The sequence below is a fragment of the Labeo rohita genome, chromosome 17 (assembly GCF_022985175.1).
Source record: "Labeo rohita strain BAU-BD-2019 chromosome 17, IGBB_LRoh.1.0, whole genome shotgun sequence".
In the NCBI taxonomy this organism is placed as follows: Eukaryota; Metazoa; Chordata; class Actinopteri; order Cypriniformes; family Cyprinidae; genus Labeo; species Labeo rohita.
Genome location: NC_066885.1, coordinates 23,174,738 through 23,194,209, shown reverse-complemented (window position 1 = coordinate 23,194,209; position 19,472 = coordinate 23,174,738). Strand labels below are relative to the sequence as shown.

General features: G+C 35.6%; 1 protein-coding gene across 1 annotated transcript in view; it reads left to right on the top strand.

The window, feature by feature from the left end:
* Positions 1 to 2,535: 2,535 nt before the first annotated feature.
* Positions 2,536 to 19,472, top strand: part of rnf144aa (ring finger protein 144aa) — a 50,977-nt gene continuing 34,040 nt past the window's right edge. Inside the window, exon 1 of the mRNA XM_051133781.1 lies at positions 2,536 to 2,674. The gene's annotated coding sequence lies outside the window, so the exon portion shown is untranslated. The remainder of the gene's footprint in view (positions 2,675 to 19,472) is intronic.

The following is a 19,472-nucleotide window of genomic DNA, read 5'->3' as shown; positions in this document are numbered from 1 at the left end:
GTTCCAAGGGCTCCTAGTGTCATATTTTAAAAGAAATAGACGTAGATGAAATAGACATATACAATGCCACCCTTTAAAAGGATGGTAATAACTTCAATTTCTTTAAAGGGATAGTTCGCCCAAAAATGAAAATTCTGTTATTAATCACTCACCCTCATGTCATTCCAAACCCATAAGACCTTCAATTATCTTTGGAACACAAATTAAGATATTTTTGATGAAATCTGAGAGCTTTCTGACCCTGCATAGACAGCAACACGGTTGAGAAGAAAGGTAGTCCTTACTACCCCTCTGGGCCTTGAACATGTCAGCTGCATTGCTGTCTAAGCACTGTTAGAAAGCTCTCAAATTTCATCCAAAATATCTTAATTTGTGTTCTGAAGATGAACGAAGGTCTTATGGGTTTGGAAAGACATGAGGGTGAGTAATTACTTTTTGGGTGAACAATTTAAATTTTTAAAGTTTTTTACTGCTCAGTGATATTTATGTAATCATTTTTATGTCCCCATCATGTCCACCTTATTTTTCCCGGAAGAGCGGTCGCGGCCATTTGTAAATTTAATGTGTCTGGCTTCTGGTGTCAGCTTCTAGCTGTAAACAGCTCATTTTACTGCTTGATATTGCAAACTAGTGTGTCTTACCATATTATTTTAATGTATTATCTTAATTATGAATACAATTGTAGTGCAAACAGTTTTACCGTTTACGGCACTTAGAAATTCTTCTCGTTATTTCCCTATGGCGGCATATGATCCGAAAAAAGATGGATATTAGGCTACATCCAACTATACATAAATGCATTAAAAATAAAATATTAAAAATTATTAAATTATTAAAAAAACTAAATTAAAAGTGTGTTTAAAGATGTTGGCGCCGATAGCCTTGTGGGCAGCATGCCTTTGCGCTACGGGCGTCCCGTGTTCGAATCCTGACTTGAGGACCTTTCCTGTTTTCACTCTCTCTTTCACTTTGCTTCCTGTCATATCTGATCTGTCCTATACAATAAAGGCGAAAATGCTAAATATATATATATATATATATATATATATATATATACAGTACTGTGCAAAAGTCTTAGGCCACTAGTATTTTTATCAGCTAAAAATTAGTTTAAAGTCAGTTAAAGTCGGTCTTTTGCTGTAGTGTGTCAGTAGGAAATATCAGATTACATTTCCAAACATTCATTTTGCCATTAATCTTAATAATCCAGTGAGATATTTATTGCACAGAGATCTGATCTCATCATCATCCAGTCTTTCTGGAATGACATGAAGAAACAGAACAAACTCAGACAGACTAAATCCAGAAGAACTGTGACAAAATCTCCAGGATGCTTAAAGAAACCTACCTGCAAAGCTGCAGCACTGTTAAAAGTTTTAGGCACTTGTGTAAAAATGCTGTCATAAATAGGAGGATGCTGTCATAAATAGATTTTCTTTATCAGTTCCCTGGTGAAAAAACCAGCATGCTGGGATGCTGGTGAGGTATGTTTTGATGCTGGTTTAAGCTGGTCCTTTGCTGGTTTATGCTGGTCATGTTGCTGGTCAAGGACCAGCATAAACCAGCTATGGACCAGCTTAAACCAGCACCAAAACATACCTAACCAGCATCCCAGCATCAAAACATACCTACCAGCATATGCTGTTTTTTTCACCAGGGTTACCTTCTATCAACTAAATGAAATCAACATTTGGTGCGACCATTCTTTGCGTTTACAGCAGCTTTTGCCCTAGGTGCACTTGCACAAAATTTTTCAGGTAGCTTTGCAGGTAGGTCTCTTGAAGCATCTTGGAGACGTTGCCACAGTTCTTCTGGATTTACTCTGTTTCAGTTTGTTCTGTCTTCATGTCATTCCAGGAAGACTGGATGATGATGAGATTAGATCAGTGTGGAGCACTGGCTGTTCTCAGACTCCTTGTGCAAACAAAACATCTTGCAAAATTATTACAATTAATGGCAAACAGAATGTTTGGAAATGTAAACTGATATTTTTTACTGACACACTACAGCAAAAGATAGAAATAACTTACTTTAAACCATTTTTTAGCTGGTGAAAATACTAGTGGTCTAAAACTTTTGCACAGTACTGTATATGTGTGTGTGTGTGTGTGTGTGCGTGTGTGTGTGTGTGTGTGTGTATGTTTAAAGATGAAAATCGTAACAGTAAGATGTAGTTTACAAAGTAAAAATAAAATGTATTTTTAATTACCAAAACTGGCAATTTATGAAGAAATGTTCTTAAATATTCTACAATATGTTTTCTTAAAAATATTGTTTTAGTTCTGCTGGTCTTTTGAAATATCCAGCTAACAGAAGCCTTTCAGGTAAAGCTAAAACAGTACAAACGATGAAAAAAAACAGAACTGACTTAAGGATGACTCCGTCACGTAAGGTAATGATACCTCAACAGCTCCCATAAACTGTTATATATCACTTGGAGAAGTCCCAAAGTCTGTTTTCAAGAAGCAGCACACTCATTTGTGTGTTGTACCCAACAGAGGGTGCTGGTGTTGCGCTTTCGCTTCAGAGACACACACATATATAGACATACAGACTCCGCGGTCTGTACAACAGCAGAGCACTAGGAAATACTCAGACTAATGGCGTCTTCACAACGCGTCCGACCGACCAGCTGATTCTTGTATCTGCCTGCAAAACTACATGAAGACATAAGGTAAAACGTTCGTGCAATTACAGATGGCTATTATGAATGTATCGGTCTTAAACTAAAATGTATCCGCTGTATACGACACTATATTGACTTTCAGTAATGCAGTAGGATTTGTGCAGCGTTCATCGTTTTAAAGCCGAATGTCTATGTCAGCAGGTCAATATGTCATAAAATCTCGGTCTTATTTTATTTGGCAATGCTTTATGATCTGCATTTAGCTAAAACGACGAAACTCCACTTTCTTCTTGGATGTGCGTTTCTCACGTAGATATGTTTACCCGCTTGATGTCTAAGATGGCTGTTTACTATTATTATATGTCCACACTGTAGGCTACTTTCACATTCAAATGGGCTGGCTCTTAAAACCTAGTGCGCTGCCTGCCTAGACAGAACAATATTTCACGAGTCTGTAATGCTCAGAAAAGCTGACTAGGTAGGCAGCACACTCTGTTTTGGGATCTTGGGATCATGGGACCCTTGGTCTGTCCAGTCAGATGATGCAGATATTCATGTGAAATGGCCCTTTCTGGTGTTTAGGGAGTTGATGTGCTCTGTAAGGGTGTAGAGGATCGAGACTGGGTTGCACAGTTCGACAGCTTGTTAAGTTTTGACATAAACCCTGGATGAACACTTCATGGAAAGACAGTAAATAGCTTTGAGTTACAGGGATTTTCCATGCTTTTTTGGGATTGTGTAGTATTTGCAAACCCTTCACTAGGTTGTCAAAACTGCATGCGTGATCCAAGGTACCAGGCGGGAGATCTTCTTGTGCATCTGTTGACATCTCAAGGTAAAGGTTTTGTGTAAGGGTGTAAATTTGCTTGGCATGTTTTTGAAAAAGGTGAGAGACAACCATGAGGATATGGTTATTCATATTCAAAATGTTGATGGTATTGCGATGAGGAAAATAGCATTATTTCTTCATATCTCAAGCCTCATTTTCTATATGTTCTATGTTAAATATGGCTACTGATCTGTCCTGTTCTCTGGAGTTTTTTCAGTTTGAATCCTCCCTATTTTAGTTGTTGACTAAATAGGTTAGTTTATTGGATAAGGTATGACTAATGGATTAATTATGACTGTAGTTTCAGCCTTATGGAAATGTTACGTTTTCATTTCTACAACCTGGAAGATGATTTTCAAGCTGTGGGTTCCCTTGTGAATATTTACTGGATTTTTATAGCAGTTTTAGATACACAGGTTAAGGCTTGTGCTTAACATTTATGTTTTGTCCTACACATACAGTCTATCGTAGAATTGTGAGTTTTAAAACTGCTGTGTTTTATGTGCTTTTCAAGTGGAGTCATAAATATTGTACGTTTCAAGACCCAGCAAAAGGTTAAAAATTGAAAAATGGGAAAGTTGGAATTCTAGATGAGTTGCCGAACTGTTAAGTTGTAAGGCACAGTGTTTTTTCTGTGGTCAAGGTTTGGAAAGAGTGAAAGAATGTAGGAAGGGGAAATAAAATTAAATTTAAATAACCCTAATATTGTTTAAATATCCTAGATGTATATATCCCTGCATCTCTACTTCTTTCTATTCTATTCTATCATCTATAGCACAACTGTACATACCACTTATTTATTTATTTCCCAATTTATTTTTTCTAATTTTTGTCTGTTTATATTTACATATGTGTATTTTATTCTCATCTTATTTTTATTGTCTGTACGTTGTTGCTGTCTCTGTGTACTGGAAGCTAATGACACTAAAACAAATTCTTTGTATGCGTAAGCATACTTAGCAATAAAGCTCTTTCTGATTCTGATTCTGATTCTGAAAAAGGGTGTATTGTGATAGTTATGCACAGCGTCCAAGAAAAACTCTTTACTCCCATCAGTCTTCTCAAGAAACTAGTGTTTGACACCACCAGTGTTTACATATTGTAACGCAATCTCTCTGGTATTTACTCAACACCCAACACTTAGTATCCTGGCTCAAAGTAATAATTTAGATGGGTTACTATGATTCTGCATATTCCATTTAAATTTTTCTGGATGTGGTATTAATGGTTTAATTAATTTAAAACATCAAAAACATGCTTTAGATCTACTGAACTGATAAAACTTTAATTATTATTATTTTTTTATTATTTTAAACAATAATATTAGGGTTATTTAAATTACATTTTTATTCTTTCATTTTTAATTGTGTTTTGTGATTTTATGTAAATGTATTGTCAAAAATGGTGGTAATCAAGGTAATTCATTAAAAAATTTTATCCAATGAAAACCAACTAGTTTCTTTACAACAAAACACTGCATACTTATGATTTAATCATGTAAAATTCTGCGACAATCAACATTTCCATTTGTATTTTCCAAATATAGTTGTAGGTCAAAAGTTTACATACACCTTGTAGAATCTGCAAAATGTTAATTGTTTTACCAAAATAAGAGGGATCATACAAAATGCATGTTATTGTTTATTTAGTACTGACCAGAATAAATTCACATTTATTCTCAGCCTACAAGAGAAAATAATAGTTGAATTTATAAAAATGACCCAGATCAAAAGTTTACATACGCTTTATTCTTAATACTGTGTTGTTACGTGAATGATCCACAGCTGTGGTAGTTGTTCATTCATGAGTCCCTTGTTTGTCCTGAACAGTTAAACTGCCTGCTGTTCTTCAGAAAAATCCTTCAGGTCCCACAAATTCTTTTTTTCAGCATTTTTGTGTATTTAAACCCTTTCCAACAATGACTGGATGATTTTGAGATCCATCTTTTCACACTGAGGACAACTGAGGGACTCGTATGCAACTATTACAGAAGGTTCAAACACTCACTGATGCTTCAGAAGGAAACACATTAAGAGCCAGGGGTGAAAACTTTTGAACAGAATGGAGATGTGTACATTTTTATTGTTTTGCCTAAATATCATTTAGGCATTTAGGTCCCAGGCTTTTAATGCATTGTGTTTCCTTCTGAAGCATCATCTAGTGCACTTTATGGAAGGGGTTTATAAATGGGAGCGGTCTGTTTACATTACAGGAGAGTCCTTATCTGATGAGTGTTATCTAGTGTTAGATGTGCTTGACAATATATTTGAAGCATCAACATCCAGCTCTTTGTTCTCCATCTAACATACTGCATTTTATTCTTGACTGAAGAACAATTATCTTCACTTATTTATATACTTAAACAGTAACAATAACTGTTTACCCATTTACTTACTGTACATTGTACATGACACGGTTATGCAGTTTCACCTAAAATAAACAGTAGAACAGAGATTAGATCATTTGTGTTACTCAACAGTCAAGAAGTCACTCCCAAATTAGGTCATTCATCTATCCATACCAAAAGTAGCCATTCTGAAGTATAACTTTTAGCATTCGTTTATCAGAAAGTTAAATCAAACTGGTGGTTCGAATAGCAAACCGAGAACAAACTCTGACTTTTTTCTGGTAGGCTTAATTTCCGTTGTTTATAGTAGCTTAGAGAAGTTTCAGGTCAGCCAAAGGTTGTGGTGACCCAGCAGCAGCAGCAGCAGCGAGTACAACAGTTATCTCAAGAATATGATAATGAACATGCAAACATACTGTTTTGCTTGTGAAATATTATCTTAAATGTGTCAGGCTAGTGAAAAGCTATTTGATTATGGACTCTTAATCCCTTTCAAGAAGACAAAAGGAGACATATTGTGTGCATGGTGTTAAAAAGACCTAATTAGAGGCTTACTCTAGGGATGGACTAAAATATAATCATAACTAATAATCGTGAATGTTCGCATGTATATGTTTCATCAGAATTTTTGACACTTTCTCCCAATCACAAACCCAGAGAATATCAACTCACATTGTTGTTGAGTTTATTTACCTCTTTTAACTGTATTATATTTATCATATATATCTCGAAAGCTAAAACCATAAAATTCTTAATATTAATTTCAGTAGTTCCAAATTACGTAGTCATTTTCTATTAAAACAACAAAAATATCTGTGTTTTCAGATCTTTAAAAAGTGCACAGAGGGTTGCCAGGTTGAGAAAAATAAGTACAGCACTAGTCCGAAAATGAGAAAAGCTTTGGGGTTTTTACATTTTAAAATCTGGGAACACCAAGTATGAAAACTCATGGAGGCTTGTTATCAATACAACTAAACATAAACATCATATGAGAGAAAAAAATAACCAGTGGGCCAATATCACATTTATGCTTCAATTCAAAAGAAATCATTGTTATGATTAAATACAGTTAATCTTGCTGCTCTAGTCTGATTTGTGTTGTTAGTAACATTTGTTCCTAAAACAATAAGATGTAATGCTTCAGTAACAAAGAATGCTGAATAGCTTGACCTAGCTGTATTGATTATTTAATAATTCTTCCTGGTCGGCCCATTTAATCCAACTGACTTGGGAACTCTGACCGCAGTTTCATCTTGAATTTTTACGGGAAATCCATGAAGACATTTACTAGCTTTGCTAATGTGTTCTAACCTATAGGTGAGCTTCACAGATAAGCATTCTGTATATTTAGCATTATATGGCCTTGTTTGACCTTTTTAGCCCCTACATCCAATGCACTAAATGCATTACAGAGCACTTAAAGCTGTTAAGTTATGGCCAGCATTTGAAAGCAGGTGAGGTTTTAGATACAAGGACCATTTTGCAATTTAATTACGAGAGGCAGTATGACAACAGACAGTTTAACTCGGGATTGTGTTATTGCCATACCAACTAATACATAATGGATGACAATGAGCTTTTCCAATCATATATTATTTACTTAAAGATTCCATATCGGTTTCACTGAGTACCTTCTGATTCCAATCTGTTGCCATTATCACTCCAGATGGTAAGATTTTTTTTTTTTTTAAATTTGAGTATTTTCTAAATGCAGTTTGTTAATAACATACCATGCTTTCTCTATTAGTCAGTCATCATTCCTGTCAGTGACAAAACATTGTTGCTATCCACTAGCTGTGGATGAGAAAGCAGTTAACGCAGAGCTCTGTAATGCAGGCAGGAGACTGGCTGGCTCATGGCAGAAGGTGACCTCAGCTGGGTTCACATCTGATTAAGTCAGATATTTCGCAGAATAAGTCCCAGTAGCCTCGTGTATAAAAGTTGCATATGCACAAAATGAATTTCCAAAGTGAGCGTGCCAAGAACACACTGGGTTATATGAAATATAATAAACGAGTCACACCAAAAGACTCGTACAAGTCAAGATAACAGTTTGGATCTGTCACTGTTATCAAGTAGGGCCATATGAAATCATTTTATTTTTCCAAAATTCTGTTTTATTTTTTCCAAATTTCGTTTTAATTCTGCTTCCATTTTTTCCTTTTATTTTTTCTAGACTCTGTTTTATTGGTTAAATTAAGAAATATCATGAAACTTATTTAACAGCAATTAAATAAAAGTTTAACACAAATTGCATTTTACGGCCCTTTGAAATGCTTTTTTTCTTTACTAAATAAAAATTGTTTTATTTTAACCAAATTCTGTATTTTCCATTAAAGTCCATTTGAATGATTTTATTAAATTTTAATCATCCATTTTATAAAAAGAAAATAAAAAAAAAATGTATTTATTTCTTTTTCTCAGAAATACTATGTTGTGTATTTAGATTTTTCTGGTAAATATTACTTAAAGAGTAATGTTTTAAAAAAATATATTAGTAGTAGCAGTACTATCATTACATTAAGCAATATATTTCTGTCACAATTTCTTCAAGTTAAACCAAACTTTTTTTTTTTAACGGGTTGCCGTGAAGGCTTATAAATTTCTGTTTGTATGTGATATGATGATAGTTTTTCTCAAAAGAAACAGTAAAATGTTAATGAAATGATTCTCACAGCAGTTCTACAGATTATTTATGTGTTCATGTACTCATATATTGAGGCGGCAGAGGCTGAAAACACAGCGAGTGTCATGCGTGCTTCAGTATGTGTGTAGTAAACGAAACCGTGCATATGCGCCATTCATTCACACAGAGACACGCAAATGCAGGATTCATATTTAAATAGCATTTTTGCGGCTTAATATTCAAAGACACTAGTCCATATCGCATTTTGATTTAAGTGTACTGACCTACTTTTGATTTATTCATTCAAAAATTTGGCAAATTCCATGACATTTTGCAGTAAATTCCATTTTTATGACTGGATTCCGCATCGGGCCCTAATTAAGATGAATCCGGCACTGAATGAACTCACTGAATCTGCAGTTTTGCAAGACAAATTTGCATTTTTTTATAATATCTAAAATATCTAAAAGTAATAATGGTAACTGACTAGTACCGGTTCATTTTGTGTATGATGGTTGAGCTTTTGGTGGACAGGCTCGCTGCAAGCTTGTCTGATGTGATTTCGAACTGCAGTACCTGAGTGACGGGTATAATTTCTTATTCATTCAGTTCTCACAGCCGGTACCCCCTCAAAACTTGGCTGCTCACCCTGCCCTCTAGCATCAAGCATTGCCGCATGTGGCTGGTGATAAAATGAGGCATTTGCATGTTAGTAGCTTGATGGCAATGCGTGAACTCATCAGGCATTGAGGGCTGTAAAACCATTCAGAGCTTTGCCTCATTGTACAGCAGCAGTATGCACAGCATTGCACAGCATTGTCCAAATTTCGGTACCACCATGATGGTAGATGCAAGCAATAATTTAGAAACAGTGCAATGCGAAGAAATTCCACTAGTAGTTACTATTTTTTTTAATCTCACAATGTGACTGTATTTCACGGGCTTGCAACTTTATAGCTCAATTGCGACTTGATGATATGAAAATTGCCCCATGATTTACCCACCCTCAAGCCATCCTGTGTGTATATGACTTTCTTCTTTCAGACAAATACAATCAGAGTTATATTAAAAATGTCCTGGTTCCTCCAGGCTTTATAATGGTAGCGAATGTCTGTTGAGATCTTGTCTCAAGTCCAATAAAGTGCATCCATCCATCATAAAAAGTGCTCCATGTGGCTTCAGGTGGTTAATAAAGGCCTTCTAATGCAAAGCGATGCATTTGTGTAAGAAATATGTCCATATTTAAAAATTTACAAAATGTAATCTCTAGCTTCTGCTAACTTTCACGAGAGAGTTGCATTCCAGTGGATGACGTAGAACGTACGCGTAGCGTAAGCTTCGGTGAGAAGAGAAGTCACTAATTAGAAATACAAAATTTGGATTTTTAAAGAAAAATGTGGGAAAATTTCGACATAAGAGAAGACGAGACTAGTTTTCCTTTGCAGTAAACAAAACTTGGTTCTCACAAGACTAGCATATTCTCACCGAAGCTTATGCTATGCCTACATCCTACATCCTACATCATCCGCTGGAACGCCACTCTTAAAGGAGAAGTTCACTTCCAAAACAAAGATTCAGATATAATGCACTCACCCCCTTGTCATCCAAGATGTTTATGTCTTTCTTTTTTGAGTCGTAAAGAAATAGTTTTTTGAGTAAAACATTTTAGCATTTTTCTCCATATAATGGACTGATATGGTGCACAGAGTTTTAACTTCCAAAAGGCAGTTTAAATGCGGCTTCAAACAATCCTAAATGTGGTTGTAAACGATCCCAGCCGAGAAAGAAGGGTCTTATCTGGCGTAACGATCGGTTATTTTAATAAAAAAAAAATTTTTTATATACTTTTTATTTTCAAACACTCGTCTTGTCTTACTCTGCCTGGACTGTTTTTGTTCCGGTTCATGACAGTTAGGGTATGTCGAAAAACTCCCATCTCATGTTCTCAACTTCAAAATCATTCTATATCGCTGTTTTACCTTTTTTGTTAAGGGTGTTTGATCTTCTTTGCATGTTAAAATTGCATTTGGACTCTGCTGGTCCAACATTTGGGATTGTTTGAAGCTGCATTTAAACTGCCTTTTGGAAGTTGGAAATCGGGGCACCATATCAGTCCATTATATGGAGAAAAAGCTGATTTTTTTTTTCCTCAAAAAACATTTCTTTTTTTTCCTCAAAAAACGTTTCTTTACGAACAGGAAGATTTTCTCACCATTTTTCAGCTGTTCGGTAGCTGCTGTGGCTTGCCGCCTCAATTTTACTAGTGAAGTAGAGCTTTGATTGCCTCAGCAAATTAGTGAATCCTGACTCATCCATTGAGCTGCAAAAGAAAAATACATTTTTAAACACAGTGGTTAATTTTTTTTATACAGCACAGAACATTTTGTGCCTGCTTATCATTTTGTACAGTAATGTTGAAATTATTTTATTTTCAGATACTCGTTTCTGCTTCAGCAAAACTGTGAGATGTCTTGAAGTGTGTGTCTGGGGTGTCAAGCCAAAACAATGCGGTATTTGCGTATGAAGAGTTTTCCAGTGAGAGTGTGTTTGTTATAGGAAAGAAGTTTGTGCACGTCGTGACCTCAGCATCTGTGATTCAGAGCTTATTCAGAGCTATTACATAGGCGACAATTCAAAAATGTGTTTTCCAACTAACAGTGGAGCAAAGGAGCCTTTTGATAATGAAAAGCAAACATATTTATCTTTTTCTCACTTAATATTTTTCTCAGTGTTTAATGGTTTAAATTTTCATTTATTTTCTTCTTTTAATTAGCATGCATGGAGGAGGAGGAAAACCTTGAGTGACAACAGATGGAATTCATAGATAACCTCAGGCTCTCATTTTCTGATGGTGTCAATAGAAATAAGTACTCTGCAACATGCTTGTCATATCCATTTAATTTTTCAGGCACAAGTGGTGTGCCACAAGGCTTCTGAGAAGAAAGATGTCTCTTCGTATTTTGATTTTGTTTTATTCTGACATGGCAGATGTCTTTTTTTTATTTAAATCCTTGTCTTCACACTACAGAGAGGGCTAAATTTCTCACTGTTTTAATTCTGCTTTAATCATGTTCATCCTTGGAAATAATGGTATGCTTTAGTCACACTGGAAAATGTTTTTCACCATCTGGAGACACAGAGTGACCTCAGATAATTAGAGAAATCTTCACCTTATTATGAAGGATTGACCTCTATAGTATACTCCTGTAACTTTGATCAGATTGTTTTTGCTCTCCAAGATATTCCTTCTTAAGGCTGTCTGAGAACTCATTCAGCTGTTTTATCATTTCCTCATGATTCTGCTGTCTTCCTACCAAGTCGGTACTTGTCTGAAATTTGAAACTGTATTTCTGTGATCTACACATCTTGGTTCTCCATCTTATCCACCTTTTTCTTTCTGTAAGAGCGGGTGCGGCCATTTGTAAATTTTATGGGTCTGGTTTCCGGTCTCATCCGCATCCAGCTATTTTTAGCAGTACAAAACAGCTCGTTTTGCTGCTTGATATTCCAAATTGGTGTGTCTTACCATATTATTTTGATGTATTGTCTTAAGTATGAGCATACTGGTTTGTAGTGCTTTTAGTTTTACTGTTTACTGCACGGAGATGTCCACTGTTCACTCCGCGTTAAAGGAGAAGTCCACTTCCAGAACAACAGTTTACAAATAATTTACTCACCTCCTTGTCATCCAAGATGTTCATGTCTTTCTGCTTTCAGTCGTAAAGAAATTATGGTTTTTGAGGAAAAGATTTTTCTTCATATAATGGACTTCAATTGTGCCCCTGATTTTGAACTTCCAAAATGTAGTTTAAATGCAGCTTCACAGGGCTCTAAATGATCCCAGCCGAGGAAGAAGGGTCCTATCTAGTGAAATGATCTGTCATTTTTTTTGAAAAATAAAAATTTGTATACTTTTTAAGCACAAAAGCTCAGGTAGCACAGGCTCTCGGATGTGCTTCCACGGGTCGTTCTTGAACGATTCTTTCATTTTGAATGAATCTTTAATGTGACTTGCGAAGAACGAGTCGTCTCAGGGAGTGATTCGTTCAGTCGCACATGCGCAACATCCTATTAGGTTCTGTACTGGAATTAGTTCACCTGTTTCGAGTCTTCGGGTTTTTCGAGTCATTCGTTCATATTATGGGCCTGTCACATGATGCTGAGTTTGCTAAAATGAACGAAATGACTCGAAAAAAGATTAGTTCATTTTGCTGAACGAGACTCAAAGGTCTGAGTCGGTAAAATGATCTGAATTTCCCATCACTACTACGAATCACATCTACGTTCATTGTCTGTGTACTCCAGCTAAAAAAGATAGAGTATGGCGAAAAACTCCATCTTATTTTCTCCTACAGCTTCAGAATCGTCCGACATGTTGTACCTTTTTGTTTGTAAACAGCGTTCGACTTACTTGCACTTTCTTAGTCTTTGCACGTTCGCTTTGTAAACACTGGGTCTGTGGTTCTGCCTACATTCAGCGTGACCTTTCGACATGGTTTAACGTAGCGTCATGTGCATGAACGTGCATGCCAGAGCCTGTGCTACACAACCTTTTGTGCTTAAAAGTATACATATTTTTATTTTCTGAAAAAAAAAAAAGACCAATTGTTACGCTAGATAAGACCCTTTTTCCTCGGCTGGGATCGTTTAGAGCCCTTTGAAGCTGCATTTAAACTACATTTTGGAAGTTCAAAATCAGGGGCACAATTGAAGTCCATTATATGAAGAAAAATCCTGAAATGCTTTCCTCAAAAACCATAATTTCTTTATGACTGAAGACAGAAAGACATGGACATCTTGGTTGACAAGGGGGTGAGTAAATATTTCTGAATTGTTGTTCTGGAAGTGGGCTTCTCCTTTAAATAATAAGGTAAATCCTGTTAGAGAGACCAGGTCATACCAAGGTTAAGTTAGTGTAGCTGGTCATTCAACTTTGGAGCCAACTTTGGAGCCAAGGTCAGCTATCTTAGACCAGGTTAACCAAGATAGCAGGTAGGGATGCACAAAAGTATATATTTTTTATATTGCCTAAATGAGTAGTTTACTGTCTTTGGGAAGCTTGTATAAGCTTGTATAAACTGGTTTTTGGTTCACTTGACCTCCGTCTAATGTATTTGCTATAGGTTGTTTAGTTAAGACACTTTCTTGGGGTTTGTGGTTGGAGATTTCACTTCCCCTTAGGCTAAGTCCATGCAGACGTACATGGGTATTTTTATAAATGAAGTTTTTTTCCCTCCTTCATTTAAAAGAAATCTCGTCCACGTGAAAACACAAAACGCGCTGTGAACCACTCTCAAAAGCAGTGTTGCCAGGTCTGCGGTTTTCCCACGGAATTGGACTACTTTAAGACTGTCGCGGGTTGTTATTCTTGTCCGCGGGTTGAAGCAACCCAAATAATGTGATATTTTGCCCCTGGAATGCCAATTTTACCAGGGGAACCCTGCCAAAAAAATTATATTTCACCCTTGAAACACTCGAAATGCAACCTGGCTAGTTTTGTGGGGCTGCAAAACGATTAATCGCTAATAGTCGCATTCAAAATAAAAGTTTATGTTTACATACTATATGTGTGTGTACTGTATATTTATTAAGTATATATAAATACACACACATACTTGTATATAGTAAGTAAAAATATGTTAGATTTATATCTAAAATATTTATATTAATATATAATATAAATTATATACAAGTATAAAGTAGGGCTGTCAAACGTTTAATCGTGATTAATCGCATACAGAATAAAAGTTTGCCTAATATGTGTGTGTACTGTGTGTGATTATGTATATATAAATGCAATGCAAACACATTCATGTATATATTTAAGAAATATTTACAAGTATATGTATTTATTATAATTTTTAAATAATTTATATTATGTATAAATAAATATTTTGTACATAAATAACATATTTCTCTAAATATATACATTAATTTGCGTGTATTTATATATACATAATAATTACACAGTGCACACACAAATACTAGGCAAACTCAAACTTTTATTTTGAATGCGATTAATCGTGATTAATCATGATTAATTGTTTGACAGCCCTAGTATAATTATATATACATACGAATATTTTTAAAATATAAACATATATGTGTGTGTGTTTATACATGCATAATAAATACACACAGTGCACACACACACACACACACATATATAGTATGTAAACGTAAACTTTTATTTTTAATGTGATTAATCGTTTTGCAGTCCTAGTTTTGAGTAGCAACTGGGTGGGTTTTGTTGTGAAAACCTGGCAACCCTGGTCAAGAGCTTGCCGAACCAACAAGTGGCGATGTAACCCTAACCGTATAGCCACGTTGGCCAATGAGATGCCTCAAAAAAGTGTTTAATTGGCTACAAGACAACACTGCAACCAGGGTTTCTGAAAATCTTCATCCTGTCAGGAGTTTTCAAAAAGGTTCATTGACCTGATGCTGCATTTGTGTGTGGTCGAAAGGCCAAACCGCTAGAAAAACCTGCGGTTTTTAAAAGACCCATGTTTGTGTGGACCGGGTCTAAGTGTCTAGACAGTTGTTTAATGACTAATTGACCATCTTAACTAATTCCAATTACTAGGTCAATATCTGCCTTATTAAGTGGTAACCCAGTCGACCAAACACCTGAATCATCCTGCGCCATTAAATGATCAGCCTCAACCTGCTGGAAACCGTGTAAAGCCAGCTACTACCTAGTTTTAGCTAGATTTGGGCAAAGCAAGTTGTGCTTTTTTATTTTTTCCCAGAAAGGATACCATCTGTGCAAACGTAGTTGGAAATTAACTAATTTAGTCATATGGTGTTCTCAAAAACACTGTCTTCTTATTTAGACTGGTCTTTTGGAAGTGCTGACTATTAATCTAGCCTGTGACGTTCAAGGAAACTTTGGAGAAGAGACTGTTGGTGTCATGAATGACGCATTCCAGGGTTGAAGGCTGGCATTGGCCCATGTTTTCATGCAGGATTGTTTTTGTAGCCTTGTTTGAGTCACTGAACTACAAAATAACCCTCGATGAATGAAGTGAAGGATGATCGCTTGATGTATCAGCTCTGTAAAACAGCCTGTTGTAGATTTCAGTTTTGATCTCACTGCTGAGAGCTGAAGATAATAGTCCCTCGCTGCTCACTGGGAGCATTTCACCTCTGGGATCCCAAAGTTTATAAGGAAGGAGCCAAAAATAAAAGAGCACTCAATCGCTTTAGGTGATAAATGTAGGTCATTTGGCAAGGGCAAACAAACAGTGAGTGAAGAGTTACATGTGTGTGAATATGTTTCACTTTAACCATACAGCAGTGTTTGTCCACACAGGATCACAGCCACTTAAGATTTTTAGCTTTATGCACTAGTTTCTTGTCCTCCATGTAAATCCTGGGTCAAGAGTCAGAGTCAAATGCATTTGCATGTGGCTGCTTATAGTTCTGTTATAGGCCGCTCCATTTTAATCACACCAAAGGCCCCATCCACTGATGCTCAGTTGTGTAAGGGGTGTAAAAAATTAGTGATGCTGTCTACACTGTATTCAGTACTTTCCGTGCTTGAGCTACTTCCTGACAACAGCACAAATGGAAGACTAAAAAAAACATTTGTTTTGCTGTGTCTGATTAAAGTCTGATTAAAACAGGCTTTGCATCTGTACAGTCAGAAGGACCCCAGCATTAGGAAAAAGTGAATGGTTTAATGGCGTCCCCAGATCGCGTCTGAGGATTATATGTTTGTTCGGAGCATTTGACTGCAGTTGGTATTGTAAATGAGAGACAGTGTAATGGAGAGTTTGAGAAGACACTTTGAAACGTTTTTGTAAGTTAAACAATTTCATAATGCTTTCTCTGTAAATGACAGTTTTATATGGATAATATTTTTAAAGCACCTCAGTTGTTCAGTATATGGTGCTCAGTTTTTCCTCTGTAGCTATTTACAAAATTGCCAAGTGTGTGAAGCCTAGTGTTTTAAAATCTGTTCATATTTTAAGTTGTGTAGCTTGTTCCATAATTTACTCACCCCCATGTCACCCAAGATGTTCATGTCTTTCTTTCTTCAGTTGAAAAGAAATTAAGATTTTTGAGGAAAATATTTCAGGATTTTTCTCCATGCAGTGGACTTCAACGGGGATCAGTGGGTTGAAGGTCCAAACTGCAGCTTCATTGCAGCTTCAGTGCAGGTTTAAAGGGCTCTACACAATCCCAGATGAAGAATTAAGGTTTAATTTAACGAAATTATTGGTCATTTTCTTAAAAAAAATTCTTTGTCTGTGTACTTTGGTTCAAAAAGGTAGGGTAGAGCGAAAAAATTCAGTCTGATTTTCTCCTCCAACTTTAAAATCATCCATCATCGTTTTACTTTTTTTTTTTTTGTTGTTGTTTTTTTTTTGTTTTTGTTTTTTTGTACAGGACGTTTGACATCTGCACGTAGGCTTTGTAAACACTTCGTCGGTACTTCCGCCTGTGTCACGCGTGACATTTCCAATGTGATCACATAATGTGTGAAGTCGTGGGTGCAGAGCTAGTGCAAGAAAAGCATTTGTGGTTAGAAAGTATATGAAATTAATTGTTTTGCTGCATAAACCTTTATTCTGGCTGGGATTGTGTACAGCCCTTTGAAGCTGCAATGAAACTGCAATTTGGACCTTCAACCAACTGGCCACCATCGATTTTCAAACTTAGTTTTAGAGATTTTAAATATGAAAATTTGAAAAATGTTTGTATCAACAAATTTCCTTTTTAAGCATTAAGAGCAAGGTCTGAAGTGTTGGTGAGCATAAATGTAAAAGTTTTACTGACAATTTGAACATATTTTCTAAAACATATTTTCTTAATTTTTTTTTAAAAATGACCGCAGCAGTCTGAAAACGTCAATACCATAGGGAAAGCTAATTTTCACATTTTTAAAAATGGATTATTAACAGTCATACACAGTTACTTGGAACTCTTGGAATAAAACATATTAGTAAATTAACATTTTTATTTGATTTTTCAATGATTTCTCTCATTACCACAACACCTTCTGCAATTTACAACCTTATATTTTGTATTATTTTATTGAATATTAACATATTTTCAAAATAATGTGGCAAACCTAAAAGAACATAATGATTATGCACATACATTTAAAAGCAAACCTGTATTTTTTCATTTATTAAATAAACATTAAAAGAACATGTTGTGGTAATGGTTGATGCCCATTAAAGTCCACTATATGAAAAAAAAAATCCTTTTTTTTTTTTTTTTTTTTTTAAATATTTATTTTTGACTTTTTATGCCTTTATTTAGATAGGACAGTGGAGTTGGACAGGAAGCGAAGTGGGAGAGCGAGAAGGGGGTGGGATCAGGAAAGGTCCATGAGCCAGGACTATGTCGAGAATATATTGGCACGCTAACCACGAGGCTATTGACGCCGATAAAATCCTGGAATGTTTTCCTCAAAAACCTTAACTTCTTTTTAAGAAAGAAAGACATGAACATCTTAGGTGACATGGGGATGAATAAATTATCAGGAAATTTTTATCCTGGAAGTAAACTAATCCTTTAAATGAGATGCCCCCTAAAACGGATAGTTTTAAGGCTGAGTTTTTTAACCTTTTCTTTTTCATTTTTGTCAAAATCAACTTATTCTCTCACTTATAAAACCTGTATACACATTTGTTGTATGCCACTTTGGCATTCACTTTGTAATGTGACGGTTTAATGAGGTTATAGTTTTTGACAGGAAGCCAGGAATGACCTTTACAGAAAGACAGACTCAGTGCTGACATCCCACCTCAGCGGGTGCACACACAGCCTGCAGTCAGAGAGCAGTGAGCTAGAAGAAAACACACCGGGGCTCCTCCATTCAGGGACATTCCCGTATTTTCACGTCAAAACCTTTTCAGAATCCAAACATATGGTACATTGAAATTACAATTTAAAGTGATACATTTTAATATGTAGTATTTCATTTTTGCATTTATTTCGATTACTTATGTTTTAGCCATAAGATGTCAGTTTTTTTAAAGGTAGGAATCTTTGCACATGTCATTTTAGCCTGCAAGAGCATATAGCGTGGAATTAATGAATTAATCCACTGATTAAATATTTTGCCGTTGTCATAGAAACTAATAATTCTGAATCTAAAGACGTGAACCGCTCCGAGTGCAGTCTGAGAGTTGTCATCTTGTAATTACAGTAATTTCCGACATGATGTGAACACAGCGTTAAGCTATAATGAACAACATTACTTAATGGAGAAATTGTTTCTGTGACTCTTATCGTTAATAAATTGGATTATTTATTGAACATTGGTGCTTTTTGTTTTATTGCTGTTTTGTTAACAGTATAATGAAAGACACCAATGTTCAATAAATAATTGAATTTACTAATGATAAAAGTCACACAAAAAAAGTAGTCCACTTCCAGAACAAAAATATACAGATAATGTACTCGCCCCTTGTCATCCAAGATGTTCATGTCTTTCTGTCTTCAGTCGTAAAGAAATTATGTTTTTTGAGGAAAACATTTCAGCATTTTTCTCCATATAATGGACTGATATGGTGCCCCGATTTTGAACTTCCAAAAGGCAGAAGGGTCTTATCTAGCAAAACAATTGGTTATTTTCATTAAAAAATACTTTTTAATCTCAAAAGCTCGTCTTGTCTTGCTCTGCCTGAACTCTGTGTATTCTGTCTCAAGACAGTTAGGGCATGTTGAAAAACTCCAATCGTATTTTTTCCCTCAACTTCAAAAATCCTTTCAAAATCATCCTACATCACTGCAGAAGTACCGACCCAGTCTATGCAAAGTGAACATGCAAAGAAGATCAAACACCCTTTAACAAAAGAGGTAAAACAGCGATATAGGATGATTTTGAAGTTGAGGGAGAACATGTGATGGGAGTTTTTCGACATACCCTAACTGTTATGAGCATGAGTCCAGGCAGAGTAAGACAAGATGAGCATTTGGCATTAAAAAGTATATAAATTTTATTATTTTTATTAAAATAACTGATCATTTCCAAGATAAGACCCTTCTTTCTTGGATGGGATCCTTTACAACCACATTTGGGATC